Raw genomic sequence first — 18,634 nt, 5'->3', positions numbered from 1 at the left:
ATTGTCTAACCTTAATTTTAGTTGAAGAACATAATTTACCTAACCATAACTTTTGTGTATTTCTCAGAACCTCGAGCAGTAAGCCAGTATCACAACCTCATGCTGATAAGTCCCATAAACAGCTATCCATGAGTACTCGCTCTACATGGATGACATGACCATCTTCTGTGGAGACCACCAGTCTGTGAGGACTTCAGCAGAGCTTTAGGCACAATAGTCAACTGCCGGAAGTCGGAGACCATGCTGTTTGGCAAGTGGGACCTGACTTCTGACCCGCTTCCATTACCTATCAAGATCAACGTAAGATCCTGGGACGAGAGACTCGCTAAAGTAAACCAGAAATTTGGATTGTGGAGACCTTACCATCCAAGGGAAAGTGCTGGTGGTGCGCAACAAGATTCTTCCTGTTCTGCAGTATGTGGCTCAGACCTAGCCCTTGCTGGTCATCATCCACCGAGCCATCAACAAGGCTGTCTTCCACTTCATTGGGGGTGCCAAAATGGACAGTATAGTGCGCAGGAACACACACTGTGGGTATAGAAGATGCTGTATGGTTTGGCAGGAACCACCTGGTGTTGAGGGGGGAACAGGTTACAGTCCCTGACTGCCGGAGGCTTATCCACATCCTGATGAGAGAGTATTCTCTTATGGACATTCTAGAGAACCTCCCCTTAACTGCCTCCTTTTTTCTCCCTCACCAGGCATTTCCCAAGGCTGCTTCCGCTAATGTGCTAAACCAAAAATCTGTGCCATGTCTGGGATTGTAATTGTACACTGATTTTACTATATTTCTCAGCTCTCCATTAACCTGAAGTTGTACTGTACATGTATTGACCTGTGCTGCGTTGCAGTACTGCTTATTGCCTTTCTTATTTTATGAATGGTTGTATTGATATAATGTTTATTGAAAATATTCAATAAAAAAACAGCAGTCCTTAAGTGTGATCTATCTACTGCACCTCTTCCCCGAGCTTTGTCTAAAGGCTTTAGTACAGCATTTACATTACATTTCCCGCTAGATAACAATGGAAAAAATGAAATATATTTTGATACAATTTATGTCAGTTAATGAATACGAACAGCATTTGCTCTCAAGGGATCCATGCACAAAGTTGATATACAGATGGAAGGTGATCAATGTTAACCTTATTTGACCAGTTGACCACTGGTAAGTAAAGCTCTCCAAAGAAAGTGCTCAGGGGAGCATACTTAATGCCTCCTCTTGAACTGAAATCTGAAGCCGAAATGGCAGAGCACTAGACACCAGTTTGAGTAAGTATAGTAGTTCCATTGCAAAACTACTAACGATACTCAAAGAATTTGTTGTATTTCTAGTCATCTATGATGTTTCATAACAAAAATAAATGCATTCACTGGACTGGATTCAATTCCAGAGATAAATCTATCACAAGTAATTGAACAAGAGTCTAACAATATACTTTATATAATGCATTGGCCCCAATTTATTAACTGAGATAAAATGTATCACTGTTTTTTTTTATTTCAGTTGTCCATGGAAGAATTTTAAAGATTTGATGCTAACAGTCATGCACTTCAGTATATATATATTTCCAGTTGTTTGGGATTTATTTACTTGCATTTACTTTGGATAGCCATGGCTTTGAAATACACATGATATAATGTTATTGTATTATTAACAAAACTCTATTAAACTACTTCAATAAAGTAATGACTAAAAAAAATTAAAATAAATGGTTCCTTAAAATATTTTTCAACAATGTTTACCACTGCGAATCACATATACTTTGGCTTAAAAAATGAGCAGCAAGTTTCTACAATAATATACAGTCTCTAGGAGGAAACTAAATAACAATTAGATGTTCCATTTTTCCTGACAAAGAAAGGTTATAGAAAGCTTACACAACCTAAGATATGTGTCAATCATTATAACTGCCACTAAATTGGGCTCTTCTTGAATGCTGTATATAAGAAATCCTTTAGCAGCATTGGCCATGTCATAACCAGACAATCTTCCTGTCAATCTCGTTTCAGTGTTGATGCTGACAGTCAAAAAAATGAAAACATTCAAACCAATTAAAACTTACAAGAGTCGCAAAAATTTGTAGTGCAACATTAAGAATGTATGATAATATAGTCGAAAAAAATGGTGATTGCCCTCTTAAAAACCTAATTTTACAAGTACAATATCTAGAACAATATACATACGAAGGAACAGGGTAGGTTACCCAAAATTCTCCCTCTTCTGGGTGAGTGGCTTTGCATAGGAGTGGGGCTAGCACAAGACTGCCTTTAGTGGTGGGGAGAAAGGATAGGATAAGGGGGCATGTGGTTGGACAAGAGAAAAGGAGAAATACCAAAAACCTATCTTTAGTAACCAGAGAGATATGGTTTAATGTAAAGGAGGAAGGAGAGTTCAGTTTATGTGAACGAGCAGAGTCCAAGAGTGAGTGAAAGCAGGAGGAAAAACTGTGCAGGAACTTCAAATATAATTGTTTTGGCTTTATGACAATAGACTAGACAATAAGACTAGTGGAACGTATTGTTGTGATGGGACACAAAAGGGAATTCAAGGTTTTCTAAGCAAGGTTGAGAGCGGGATCGTAGGAACAAAGAATGCATTTATAGTTCAGGAAGTCAGACGTAAAATAAGACCTCCGCCAGCAATGTTCAGCAGTACGAGAGCAATATTGAAGATGTCAGGGTGAGAGCAGAGTGGTAGGAACAAAGAATGAATTTATAGTGCAGGAAGTCAGACTTAGAGTAAGACCTCCGCCAGCAATGTTCAGCAGCACGAGAGCAATATTGAAGATGTCAGGTTGGTGTGTGCCAGAGTTGGAAATGTGAACATTGTGATGAGCCCGTAGTGGTTGTGTCCTCAAGGGCACATGCAAGGGTGGAGGTTTTTTTTTTATCTCAGCAAGCGAGTGGACATTCATGATGAGTTTGCATCACTTGTCAAATATGGTGCTATTTCCATAATACAGTATTGTGACTCTCAGTTGATTTTGTACCATTAACACACCCTGGTACTTTCCCCATACATCTGTTTGTATGAGTAACAAGTAAAAATGAAACTGTGCTGAAATTTATATTTAAAATATTTAAAATATTTTAAATATAAAAATTTCCAGCAGCCTATAAATGACATGGATGTGTCTGCTTGCTGGACGTAAAAGGCATCTAGCATTGGGAAACATACTAAAGGACAGTATTGGCCATCAAGGTGCCAATTAGTTGTATTATTTATTGGTGCTAAACATGATAGGTGACTGTAAAAGCAACATACATCTGATCTGTCTCTGATTTTGATTCTCATTGTGTTAATGCTGCCTTAGTAGTATTATAATACCACCGCTTTCAATAATCCATATTAAACTGCTAGGTACAAACCACTAATTAAGAGTCAGGTTTCAGCACAAGATTTGATACTTACTGAAAGTTCTCAGGAGGAAATATAAAGTAGGTTTCTCTGAGAGCTTTCCTGTATTTTAATGTATATTTAGAGGGTCCCACATCAACCCTATATGGATGCCTCTGTATTAAACCTAAAATAGTATAGGAATATTGAAGGAGGTGCTGGCAAGTCAAATGGTTTTTCACACAAATTAACAACCTGTGCAAACAGTATCCAGTATCCAGCCACGTCATGGAAAACGGTCAGTTAACAACCTATGACGTGTCTGGCACATAATTTCGTTAAACAAGCTTCGAAAGATCACTTTATTTGTTTAAACAGTGATGCTGTAATGCCTCAATGTCAAGGCATTTTGCAACACTGAAATCCACAGCAGGGGCCCTGTGTAGCCCCTCCCAAGCGCGCCAGTGTCTGCCATATATATTATATTGCAGTTACCATCAGGGGAACCATCCAGCTTCAACAAAATGCACAAAAAGTTTAAGTGTTAAAATTAGCACTGTATCTGGCATGCAAAAAGCTAAAATATTAGCATTTGAAATACCCATGGCTTGATGGGGTAAGTTGAATTGGCTGGGTTCAAAATGAAAAGAAAAAAAGTGTGAACCTCCCAAATGTGGCCTTTTAGCCCCCAAACAGCCAGACAAATGACTGAACACATATTGTGTTGTTTGACAGTGTACAATGTACAATGTACAATGTGTGTGAATAAAATACACAAAAATGACTACCACCACCTTTGACAATTAGTACATGGAAAGAGATAACATAACACCATTTGAAATGTTGGGTGTCTAGTTTTCAAAAAATACTGTTGGATTGGGTAAATTGAATTGGCCTGGTTCAAAAATGTCCCAAAAAGCACATGAGGGGGCAAAGTGACAAGAGGGCAAACATTCTAAATTGCAAAATGCACACCTCTCAAACGTGGTATTTTACCTCTTAAACAACCTGACAAAGTTTGACAAAGGATGGAAGTAGAAATAGTGAATGGAAAGTGTTAAAATACTAGCATGATTTTATGTGGGTAAATGGAACTGGCCATGATGTCCCAAATAGGACATGGGGACAGGAATTCCAGATTTTTAAAAAATGGTTTTGAAATAGCAAAACACTACTTGTCCTTATTGCAACTTGCAACAAATAAAAACACTGGGTATTTCTAAACTAAGGACAAATAGAATATATTTAGCAGGTTTTTCATTAGCTTTTGTTGATGAGTAAAATATTTTTCAAATAAAAGTGAGAAAAAGTTTTTTTTTCATTTTTCTTATTTCTTATTTTATTATTTATTTTAAAGGAAATTATATGATCTAAAAAAATATTGCTTTGAAAAAAATATAAAACAAACGAAATTTAGATGGGGCGCAGGTACATGTAAAGGGAAAAAATAATAATACAATATAGTGTAGATGGTTTGCTCAATGTGAAGCTTAAGTGATATAATGCACTCACAAATCAAAGAAGTGATTCCGACCCATCAATAAGGACTGTATACAATCTTTAATGTTCTTCTTGAGAAAATCTAAAAAAACAAGCTTCAATGGTGCAGTATTCCAAGATCGGGTATAGATAAATGGAAAAAATGCACTCACAATTGTATATGCACTACAAGTGAGTGGAATCGGTCTCAAAAAAATAATAAATATAATAAGAAGAATATGGACGAATCAAAAACGGACTAAAAGAAAAACCGACTGAAGGAAAAAAAGACTAAAGGAAAAAACAAAAGTCGAACTGGAAGACAAGCTGGAGAGAGAACAGAAGTGCCCGCCCTATGTGTTAATAATGTATGTATTGTGTCGTACGATTAAAATATATTGATTAAAACTGAAGGTGATATGGCTAGTGCCATGAATAATGTTTGGTGTGTTGTCTTTTATCATTAATGATAATATATTATTTTGATTGAACCGTAAATAATATAAACATATATTTCCTCTGTGTGTTTTGCGTGTTGTATGTGCTGAATGGGAATGCATGTGTATAAATTTATTGTTAAGCAAGTGATTTTCATATGTGTGTATTTATTATAAAATAAATAAATTGTGTTCTGTTCCTTTGTGTAACGTGCATGTTTTTAAATGAATGTATATTCGTTGTATCCTTAAATAAATTAATAAACAAGTGATTTTCATTATCTGTTGTACGTATCAAGTGAGTGTGTGTGTGTGGATCTGTGCAGTGTCTGGATGAATGAATGTATATTCGTTGTATCCTTAAATGAATTAATAAACCAGTGATTTTCATTATCTGTTGTTCACTTGATAGGTTGATTTTTTTGAGACCGATTCCACTCACGATCGATGAATGCCGTAAAATGGATTTTAAAGATCTTCCCGTATACAGGCGAGGTGGCCTTCCGTTTCTTCTTTGTATAAACTTTATTAACGAACAAGAAGACAAACAGATAACACAGAAGAAACGTGATGACAACACGGAAGAGACGCGATGACATCAAAGGGGAAAGGTCAACAAACGGCGATATGCGGAAATGGATATAAAAGAACAGATGAAGAAGACGAAATCACTTACGGATTGCTGATTTTTTGTTGAATTTTACGGACACCTTTCTCAATTGATTTCCTGAAGAAGCCTACGGGTGAAACGCGTTGAGACATTCAATTGGAGATTGCTACATCCCACTTTCTGGTGGATTTCTACGCCTATATATGCACTTGTAGTGCATATACAATTTTGAGTGCATTTTTTCCATTTATCTATACCCGATCTTGGAATACTGCACCATTGAAGCTTGTTTTTTAGATTTTCTCAAGAAGAACATTAAAGATTGTATACAGTCCTTATTGATGGGTCGGAATCACTTCTTTGATTTGTGAGTGCATTATATCGCTTAAGCTTCACATTGAGCAAACCATCTACACTATATCTTATTATTATTTTTTCCCTTTACATGTACCTGCGCCCCATCTAAATTTCGTTTGTTTTATATTTTAACACTTGGAGGAGAGTGTTATTTGGGTGCTGCGGTCCGAATCAGGGAAGTATCACTTATATTTTATTTTCACCATATGAGCACGTAATTTTGGTTTTATTTTTCACGGTGTTATTTATTTGAAAAAAATATATATGACTTTTGTGGGTACACTAAATGAGAGAGAAGAAAATTACAGCTAACCACTTGCGCCACAAAAAACTTAAAAGAGCCTTGGTCATGAAGGGTACAAAAAATAAAAAAGGGGTTAAAACAGTATTACCATGGTTTTGAGTCACACTATTATTAGGAATTTAACTATCTATTAGATTAGACACAGCCTTGTAAAATCTGGAGTGGAGTGAGTATTTGAGTCATTACTACAGACAGAAATTCCTATATCAAGTTCTCACATTTTACAAAACCGTAACTGCTGGGTTTCTCTCCTGTAGTACAGTGCTTCACCTTTCTCTTTCTCTCTTTGCCATTTAATCCCCTTATGAGCATCAGCTGCCCATGAGTTCAACCATGAGTTTTCTTCCTGACTATTAAAGTACCTCCCTTTCTATTTTGAGTCTATATGCAGGACATACAATTACTTCTACATCCATTACAATTATGTAACAGTCTTTTCTGCAACAATCATTTCCCTGTGCTCTCAGGTGCCTAAGAAAATGTCCTTTACTTCATAGTATTGTCCTCCAGGAATTTATTGGTTGGTAAGTAAGACTGCAATGACATATGTTATTGTACAATGTCATATTGACAGTGAAGAGAATTTTAAACCAAATGTTCAATTGTTTTTACTGAAACAAAACAAGCAACATGCGCTTGGAGGAGGAATATTGGTGCACAGGAAGTATAATAAAAAACGGTACATCAAAGAGCACTATAGCTGTATCTCCCCACTTACTCTTTCTTCCTAGATAACCCTTTCTTGTGTATCATGCATGTCTACACCTATCCCACATTCTTATTTTTTTGAAGAATTGCCTCAGTAAACATATTCCATTACATTATTCCATATAATATAACGTTTAAATCATTCTATTTGTCTCAGTGACCTCAGCTTGCTTCTGGCATGTCACTTGAATTGGTGAAACTCTTCTTATCCACTTTTAGTAAATTCCCTTCTCCTTGGTCCTATTATTCTCATCCCTATAGATGGCCATTTCACTCTTCTCATCACAATGTATTTTGCAGCACCTGTTACATGATTCCTGATTATTTTCCTTTGCACCATGAAAATAAAATGTGATACAAAGTGTACGCAAAGGATTGGCACCAGTAAATTTCAAACATTGTTAACATTTGTTCAAGACCTTTGTCATCTAGCTGCTCGTCTGTGGAACAAGCTATGCCCTTCATTGCTGACATTGGGCCTGTCTGAAAAACACTTGGGGTCCTATTGCATTGAATAATTAATCTACTTGTTCTCTTTCCCCATCAACAATGTGTATGTTGCCCTCCACATAAAAATATACCAGAACAGCAATTCTCTAACTTTCCTTTTTCTTTTTTTTTTGCTTATTAAACTTTCATTCCATCACTGTCAATCAAAAATGATTTGATACCTCAGCTACCAAAAAAACGTAATCCAGAATCTTTTTAGACGTTTAATACTGACATAAACACATTTGAATTAATAACGCAAAATGTAAGAGATTACATATGATAGCCAAGTTTTTTCCCCTCTGAGAAAAAAGATTGTCAATGCTGACATTAAAAGCTCTCTTCATTTTTTCTAGTCTATCCAAATAAGCTTATGGAAATGTAGGAACTGAAATATACCATATTTCTTCTCTACAACATCAAGCAACTACCCCTTAAATCAACTGATGGAATGGGCAGATCTGGGTCCATGGGGGTTGTTGCTCTCCAAGCATTTGCTCTGAATATTCTAGGTCAATATCAGTCATATACGCACACTACACTTCAATACTATTTTAGGGTTGGACTCTACAACAAAAATCGTGGTTTATTGGGAACAGCTAAAGGACACTGCTAAGCATTAAACAATGAAGTAATTTATTTTTCCCTTTGAGCAGCTGCAACATTAGAACGATGCATTCGGTAATTTACATTTAACAGTGTAATATTTCCATCTACTGTAAGTTTGTTTAGAAAATTACGTATCCATTCCTCCAAAGTATTTAATTACCGTGACAGAGGATCCAAGTGGAATGAAAGATTTATGGATCCCTGATTATCATACCAGAACAGAAAGTGATCTGTTTCTCTGGGTTTTATTGGAAGGTACTTTATTGCAACACCCTCCCCCCCCCCCCTTGGCTGCTGACTGTAAAATAAGAAAACTATTACCCAGCTGGGGTAACAATAGGCTCACACTGTGCTTTTTAGCTTAGCCTGCAGCTGCCAAGGAAAGTGGAAACTACACCAGCAGGATTACATTCTTTCCTTACAGACTGTTTCTATGCCCAAGTAGGCCTCCCACTGGCTCAGTGTATTTTCTATGCAAAACTGCAGAAGAAGTGACATTTTAAAAGTTTTGACCTTTGTTTTTTTGTGTGTGTGTGTTTTACACAAACTGAGACATAGAATTTTTTAAACCTTCTGACAGAGTTAGAAAGCTGCTAGATGCATTATTGTAACAATAAAATGTTTTTTTGTTGTCTTTAGATTTGAAAATTCTGAAGTAGGTGGAATTCATAGATAACATTTGTATGGAAAATGAAATTGATGTAATATTTAAACAAACTGCCATATTGACTCAGAAACAGATTTTGCCTATGAATGTCACAGGATCTCAGTAATCACATATGTTCTCTAATGCTTTTTGATTTGTCTGGTTCATTCAGAAAATTGATTTTTGTATGCATGCATTATGGAAAAAAGATTTGGAGCATGCAGAAATAAATATAGCAGCTATGCAACTAGTAGGGATATACTAACAAAGGCATGACCTACACCTGTAGACTACCCAGACTCTCTTTCTTTCCTGGAGGAGTGGCTTTGTGCGGGCATAGAAGTATCTATGGAGGGCTAGACTTGTGGCGCAAGGGTAGCTGTGCATGGGGCAAGGATAACCTCAGACAGCAGTAGGTGGGAGGAAATGTAAGCAGAGAATAGGCAAGGCCAAACTGTTCTGCCCGGAGGAACAGGAAGCTGACCTGGACAGTCCAGGTCAACCACATGGGGTGCCCAGGTATAGCGTAACCGCAAGGATTGCTTATACAGCAACTGCTGGCAAATTCTTAATCCTAAATTGTCTCTGCTCCCTGTATTTTTACTCTCTGTGGTATAGAATGGTGGATCAGTGCAAATAAAGCCTCCAGGTCAAGTTATGGATCCCCGGTTGGCAGGCACAGCTGGACTGGGATGTGAGTGACTGGTCTGGGGGAGAGGCCTTTGTGTGGGGGTTATTTATGGCTTTGCTTTTTCCACCTTGGCAGCCACTTTACCTCTCAATGGCTCAGTAGCAGCTTACCGCCCCCCCTTTTTGTGTTTGTTTCTTTGTTCCATTTTGTATGTGATTAACTTATTTTTTTCTCATTACAGCAAGCAGGGAGTGGGTTGTGTTTGCCAGTCGGGGTTGGTAATGGAAGGAGGATGAGTCCTGGTTACTGGAAGATGATTTAGGGGCTTGGCCTACCCTGACTTTTTCAAGGGGGTTGAGCACTACTATTGGATGTGACCACTGAGCTGACTAGTGCTTAGCATTAATGGTTGGTAAGAGTACCTCATGGTAAATGCCAGTTGCACTATAGTTAGGGTATAGTTAGTTTATTCAGTGATTAGTAAGGACTAGTTCTGGATGTTGATTTTTGGATATAGAAGTTGGTGATTGACTGATGCAGTACCTAACTATTTTACACCACATGTGACTCATACAGGAGCCATTTCAAAAAGAATAAGCAGATAAATACATGGTATCCACTAGGTCACCAATGGCTGGTCCAAATGGTCAAATGCTGCCTTCAATGTTTTAAATTGCAACACGAAGGCATTTGATTCCACAATTCAGCCAATGTGAACATGTTAATGTATTTAACCTCTCCAGTCAGTGTGTCATTTTTTTACTCTTCATTTTCTTCAAGGGGTTTCTACTGTTTATAATTACATGGCCACAGTAAATTACAGTTGGTTAGCCCTAAACCTCAGCCCAGGCTATGAGTCATATGTAGTTCTTCCCATTAAAAAGATGGACACTGTCTTTAAGATACTTTTATTTGCAGAAGCAATGGCTGGAACATGGAATCCCATATATATGAGAATAGAATACCATATGCAATACGGAGATAATAGATAAGTTAATCAAACTGCCTTTCTTCTATGATGCTGCTGAATGTGTAATTGTCACTGGTCTGGGATGACATAGAGACAAAAGAAAGTACCTCCCTTGAATACAAACTATTATTCTGACACAGATTTGTAAAAAGTGTAAAGATATTATTTAGCCATAGACCAAGTAGATATTTCTCAAGTATGTTAGCAGTGCTATATAGTACTGCCGTGGTTGTTATCTACTATCCCTTCATTTATGATAATAAAAGCAACATGAATTCTAAAGAAAATACATTTTAGAATGTAGCCTTCAACTAGCATAGAAATGACATATGCCTGTTAAATGGTGTTACGTTATCTCTGGACAGGAGCTGTTTGGACATACAAGACTGGGAACACTGCCATCAGTAAACACATTGGACGCATAAACATTATCTCTTGGCTGCCTAGCATCATGCTAATCTATTTGCTTGGCATGATGCCTGCTCCAAGGTTTATCCTACCCACATTCATGGCATACAATAAATAAAAAAAAAATATATAAAATGAATTGTTTCAAAAACAAGTTCTCTGGTGGTCCAACAGAGACCTGTAGAAATACATGAGTTTTAATAAAATATAAACCATTATTCAATATTTTTTTTTAATCTCAAACATTACAAGGTAACATCATATAGGTAAAATGTATATCAATGGTTATGAACAGTAAAAAAAAAGTAAAAAAAAAAATAATAAAAAAAGAATTTGAAAGTAAAGTCTTTGAAAAATATTTTAGATACAATATTTGGGTTTGACAAAGAATATTCTGAGATATATGAGACTATTAAAAAACAAATAATCTATATATTTTGAAATGTCTACCTGTAGTTGATTATAGTTTTTCAATGATGGCCATTTTTAAAATAATGTAAAAGACAAATAAAAAGATAAAATGTTGGGAAAGGTTTATATCATCGAACCATGTAAACCCCCCCATGACCCAGTGCAGTCATTCACTGATTGCACTCATGACATTATTGGTTTCCTAACAGTGGAGGACGGGTATCTTTTGGCCCACAGGGCAAGCTCAACAAAATGAATGAATGACAGAGGGGCACTAAAAACATATTTTGTAGACAGTAATCATTTCATTAGCTCGGAAGTCCTTTGTAACAGCGAAAACAGTGTTAAATGTTATTGGACAATGCAGTGCTGGGTGCAGTGAAAACATGACATAATTAAACACTGGTGACTTAAGTCTCTTCCTGTTAGCAGTCAAAGGCCAATATCTAAATCACGCTTGTTCACATGAAAGGGGGGGGGGTTTACAATTTGCTTCATGTTAGGATAACCTGAAATCCAATAGGTACACTTTACCAGACCAAAGTGCATCTTTTCCCCTATAGAGCATGTATGCTTGTAAGGGTAGGCAAACAAGATACCTGCTGCAGTATCTTGGACATTCTAAGATTAACCATTGGCCACAATGCCAATGAATGATGTGTGGCCATCTGCTGGGTACAAATGGGCATGCCTGCAGTATGCAGCTGTGTGTATCCAGCCATCAGCCACACGTTAAAGTTAATGATTTGCCACACAAGTGTCAATAAAGGTATGCGTGGGGGACGTTTGCTCCTTATTTTGTACACTTCCACTTGCAGAGGTATTTAAAGAGTTTAAGTGTATATTGCTTGCATGATCTCTCTGGTATTTTGTGGGGAAGCTAACAAACTTTTCCATCTCCCTTCCATAAACCCAGAGGGATCACCCTGCTCAAAGATATGTACTTATGAAGGATGGACTGATGTAATTGAGGAAATTATATTATACTACATACATTTCTACATACAATAACTAAACACATCAAACTATGGTGAATAATATTAATTTAAACAATCAAATAAAAACAATACAAATAATAATAATTTAAATCTGTATTGTTTATCCTCATAATTCACTGCAGATCATGAGAAAACAGAGACTGGCTCAGGAAATATTAGACACACTTTGATATCATTGCATTATTTTCATTGTATTTTTCCCTGAAACCTTAATAATGGTAACCAAACCCAAAATGCTTTATTGGAATTCGGAAAGAACACTGTTAAGTCATTGACTAAGATAATGATTTGTGTTGTCAAGCTCCTTATGTTCTGTGCATTATGAAACACTAGGGCTGTATAAACGCATTGTTTTAAGGCAAAAAAAGGTTTAATCTGGTTTTCTAAACTGTAATTACCAGCTCTTTATCTCATTTATGTCAGCCTCTGTGAGGTCCTTTCCATCACTTTGGATTAGTGATTGACATGACATTAATACATAATACACCTTCACATTCTGTGCACTCCTGTCTAGGTGAAAGGTATTGTTATGCCCTCAAAAGAAATCATATAAAAATAACATCTAAATTAACAGTTAGTAAGTCAGGTTTGTGATTTCATGCTGCTCAAGTATCATATCACATTCACATCATAAAGACTTTCGTATTGTGGTTTATTGGCAATTTTAACCTTCCTAGTTGATTTTGTGGATGTTCCTAACTGGTTATTAGGTGTTATGTTGATACTGGTGCCTCAGTGTTCCATTCAAGTTGTAAACCTTAGAGAGCGCAACTGAAAATAACCCATTCCCTATACACTATATGAGCTAGTTGGACATCTCCTTCCAAAGTCATGAGCATTAATAGGAGTTTGTGACTGTAGAAGCATACACTACAATTTTAGAGCGTGTTTGTGGGATTTTGTGCCCAATGAGCCAAAAGGGCATTTGTGAGCTGAAGGCTTGGCTTGCAATTGTGCCTTATACCCCCCCACACTACCTCTCACCCGTCACTGAGACCCCCCACACTACCTCTCACCCTTTCTCTGTGCCTTATGTTTGTCACCCCATTCCCTCAAGATTGTAAGCTTGCGAGCAGGGCTCTCTCCACCAAGTGTATCGGTTTGTCTTAGTCTGTCAATTCTCGTCTTGTCAGACCCCTTGAATTTATGTATTGTATTAAGCGCTGTGTAAATTGTTGGCGCTATATAAATAAAAGATAATAATAATAAGTTGGTCTTTGGCAATTTCCAAAATTGCCACAATTGAATGAATGTGACTTAATTCAGAATAACCATTTGTTTGCCACTATTAGTCACTACTATAGAACCTTTGTGTTAGACTATTAAATGGTTACTATTTAATCAGTCTTCCAACTAACTCATTTATAGAGTCCCGGGAATGCTTATGTAGGGTTTTTTTTGGGGGGGGGTTACAGATCTCCAACTTTACTGTAAATTTGGCAACCCCTTTCGCATTCTTGGTTTACAGAAGATGTGTTCGATTAGCTTACCAGCGTGCATACACAATACATTCCAGTGCTGTTTCAGGCAAAAGGTGTTTTTCAGGGTAAGATGAGACCCCCTGCTTGAATCATGTCAGCGATTGGCTGCTACAGATAAAACTGTCTCAACACTTACACAGTGGAGGAGCTGCAGTTTATGATGGTATTTTCTTGCAGCTCATTAGGGCACTGGACTGTCCCTTTAAAAACATCAAAAACAAAATAAAGTAAATGGGTATAGGTGTCCTCTGAGGAAAGCAAATCTGGTATCTGGAAATGTTGAATACGTAAGCATTCCCAGAGGCAAAAGGTGTAGAATTCCCTGTAAAATTAGTTTACTATACTGAATTGTGTCACTAAATCCTGATATTTATTTCCACAAGCTATTGTATTAATGCAGTTTATTTTTTTGGATTCTGGGCTGAACACTTGTCAGCTGTAGAACGGGTCTCTTTTTCTCAAATATAATGGATCTAAAGGATTAAAGGTGAGGTAATGAATTAGTAGTGGTGACAGCACAGCATGCTCACCAAGCAGCATGGGGGATTTCCATTGTTTTCATCCATTCCGGCCTTGAATGGCACTCTGCTCTTGTGGGAACAAGCCAAAAAAAGAATGTGTAGGAGGAGCTATGAGCACAGTGCAAATGTCAGACCTTCCTAATGGCCAGAGGAAAACTGACATTCCCTTACTTGAATGTATTCTGACTTCATCTCATTCACATCCAAAACACAATAATTAATCTTGCCAAAGAAGAACAGGGAGCCTTGCCCTGTCTGTCTAGTTGTCCTCCTGGCTGTTTTTTCTAACCAAACTTATTAGCATTTCAGTCATTTTATACCGAAACAACATAGAGTAAAAAAGATCAAAGCTATAAAATAGTTAACTTTAACTTGCTCCCCACACTTTTTTAAACAAAGAAGTAAATGATAATCTAGCCTTTTATCATAGCTGCCAAGAGTCTTAGCTTAGCTGCCTTATTAGCTTTGACAGTCGTAACAACACAAGTTATGTCCCAGTCGTTGTCTCTCCTAGCAAGTATTCTCATTAGTGGGACTAACATCATCCTTGCACTTCAAATCAGGGAGTGCCAATGCAACGTTCAGATGATGCTCAGTCATGTCATAATTATGCCAACAAGGCTGGGGTGCAGCATGATGCGACAATATTGTGAAAACATGTAGGGTCGAACCTGGTGAACACACACACACACTGGAAGGTCCTGACATTCACAAAGTTGGTAAGGATAGGTATATTTTTGCCTTTAGAATGTTATTGATATACCATATTACAATGGATATACACTCACTGGCCACTTTATTAGGTACAATAATAATTGTGTGTTAACATAAATAGCTAATTAGCCAATCAAATGACAGCAACTCAATGCATTTAGGCATGTAGACGTTGGTTAAGACAACTTGCTGAAGTTCAGAATGAGGAAGAAAGGGGATTTAATTGACTTTGAACGTGGCATGGTTATTGGTGTGAGTATTTCAGAAACTGCTGATCAGACTGGTGTACATCAAATAACCACTCAGTACAACCAAGGTATACAGAATACCATCTCTGAACACACAACACGTCGAACCTTGAAGCAGACGGGCTACAGCAGCAGAAGACAACACCGGGTGCAACTCCTATCAGGAAAACTGAGGCTACAATTCACACAGGCTCACCAAAATTGGACATTGATAGACTGGAAGAACTTGGTTTGATGAGTCTCGATTCCAGCTGCGACATTCAGATAGCAGGGTCAGACTTTGGCATAAGCAACATGAAAGCATGGATCCATCCTGCCTTGTATCAACGGTTCAGGCTGGTGATGGTGGTGTAATGGTGTGGGGGACATTTTCTTGGCACCCTTTGGGCCCCTTAGTACCAACTGAGCATTGTTTAAACAGGACAACCTACCGTAGTATTGTTGCTGATCATGTCCATTCCTTTATGGCTACTTCCAGCCAGGATAATATACCATGTCACATCATCTCAAACTGGTTTCTTGAACATGACAATGAGGTCACTGTACTCCAATGGCCTCCACAGTCACCAGATCTCAATCCAATAAAGCACCTTTAGGATGTGATGGATGCAGGAGATTTGCATCATTGATGTGCAGCCAACAAATCTGCAGCAACTGCGTGATGCCACCATGTCCATTTGGACCAAAGTCTCTGAGGAATGTTTCCTGCGCCTTGTAGAAAGTATGCCATGAAGAGTGAAGGCAGTTTTGAAGGCAAAAGGGGGTCCAACCCGGTACTAGACTTGATTTTAGGCTGGTTAGGAAGCGATCAATGATCCCTCCAACTGCCCCACTCCTCCAGACGGAACCGCCAGGACACTGACACCGGTGTTAGTGTACGTACGCCTTGTCAACCCCTCAGTAAAACTATATACCATATATAGTTTACAATACATTATGCAGTGATTTTCTTAATGATATTTTCAATGTTTAGGAGTTATATTTAGTATGCAAAATTGACTTAAGGGCAGCATATCACCTATTTTTGCATAAGTCATTCTAAGGTGTTAAATCAACTGTTATCTGCTCTTTCCCAGAAACAATTATGTAAAATAGAAAATACAAATGCTTTATTCAATTGGAAATAAATAGGTGAAATATAGAGAATTCCACAGAAGCATAATTCCTATCCACCTTTGAAGTTCCCCTCCTACAATAATATCCTTTATCTTGCACATACTGACTAATAATTTTATTTAGAGGTATAGCTCTTATAAGTTTAAAAATGCAATATTAATTCATTTGAGGGATTTAAGCATGTTTCCCTTGCACCATCAACTTTTCCACTAACTCTCATAAGCCTGAAGAATTGAGCTTAATACTATGTTTAGGCAACCACATCCTGATCTGGACAGACATAAACCTATTTTTCCAGTGCCCAAACAAAGCAGATGAAACTCAGAGGCTGGGTAATACTATTAAGCTGACTGTGAAGAGAGCTACTTCATTGACAACGTTGTCACAGTAGCAGTAAGATCGTAATATGTGCAGTTATGTCTATAAATTGTGATATCTACAAAATGCCCACACCAAAGTAGTGACATCTAGCAGCAAGACTCCCCTAGATGTTATTTGAAGAGCACTTGAATGTGTTTGTGTCATTCCATTTAATATGAATAAATCTGTTGATTGTAGATGTTTTTGTGTTTCAGATCTATGTAACCACAATTGACTGTTTTGGGGCCCATTTCTTGGTCAGAAGCTGTAAACTGAACTATAAGGCACAGACTCGTTAGTCTGTTTGAGAAGTTAGCAAAAGAGACATTGTTCAACCAAGTAGAATGTAGATAATCTTGTTGCTAATTTAAGACTAGAACACATAATAACGGAATTGATAATTTCTGACAGATATTTCAATGTAGCTTTTAGCATTGGCATAATTTGCATGTCTACTATCAGCATAACTAGGAACTTCCAAGGGCAGGCTACTTGGAGCTCTCCCACTTCTCGGGAAGTGGCTTCACAAGAGTGTGTGGCTAGCTGTTGTATAGGCAGAGCTAACCCTTGATGGGGCAGGACTAGCCATACATAGAGGCAAGACTAGCACCAAACAGCAGAGCCGTAGCTAGCTCCTTTTGTGCCCGAGGCAATAATGGAAAATTGTGCTCCCCAGATATTTTTTACAGAGGTTATTTTATTTACACTACCCTTACACAGTGCCTTTACACACATCTGCCCATAAACACACATATACATACACTGCCCTTACACACCCCTGTCTTTACACACATATACACATACACACACCAGCTTACAAACACACAGATACATACACTGCTCTTACACACACCTGCCCATACACACACACAAGCTTACAAACACACACATATATACATACACTGCCTTTACACCCCTTTCTCCCCACATCTTACCTTTCTGATCTTCCATCTTTCATCCTCCATCCTATATTCTGTCGTGGGAGCACTTGATGCAGAGCGCGGGGGTACAACATCATATTGCGGCGCTCAGTAACATTTGCTGGCGCATAGTATTTAGGGAGCATGGAAACTGAGGTCTGAAGTGACAGAACTCGCATTCCCTAATGTTGGGCCAGTTAGAGGGGGATTGTGATCTCCCCAACCATCCCTGCAGGCTGCAGCTGCTGATCGAGCAGCTGTGCGCCCCCTCGCAGCTGCACCTTAGGCGACTGTCTTTCTCGCCTCACCCTTCCTACTGCCCTGCCAAACAGTATTGAGCAGGAAGGAAATTGACCATGGAGTCAGAATGGCTAAACCATGCCCCCCCCTGTGTGAGGAAAGAAGTAACCCAGAGAACCAGGGAAGCAGCACTTCACTCAAGGGTCAAACTCGTAAAGTTCTCAGTTATGGCTATAATCCATCTATAATGAAAACTACATATTTATTGCACTTGAAGATTTTAAAGTTTTGTATCACCAGAAGTTCAGTCAGAGACACTAGGGTTCCATCTCCCTGATTTCACTTTACATTAATGAAGGATCAACCCCAGTGAGCTTTTGCCGCAGGAAGAGCTTGTCCTACCTCACTCATTCAACTATACATTAAGGACATTTTAGCCATTCTTGCAGAGCAATATCCCAGAGATGGCCAATTACAAAGTGAATTTAAAAACATTACTATTAACATCAAGGGCAAAGTTTGCTATTATATTCGCAGAAAGGCCATCCTTAATCCCCAAGGAATTTTGCTTTTAGGAATGGTTCACAGGGCCGGATTGGGTAAATATGTGTGATTAATGGAATGAATGAGTATTTAA

Source organism: Spea bombifrons, chromosome 2 (assembly GCF_027358695.1).
Source record: "Spea bombifrons isolate aSpeBom1 chromosome 2, aSpeBom1.2.pri, whole genome shotgun sequence".
Lineage (NCBI taxonomy): Eukaryota > Metazoa > Chordata > Amphibia > Anura > Pelobatidae > Spea > Spea bombifrons.
The sequence above is the reverse complement of the archived record's forward strand: the minus strand, read 5'-3'. Positions refer to the sequence as shown.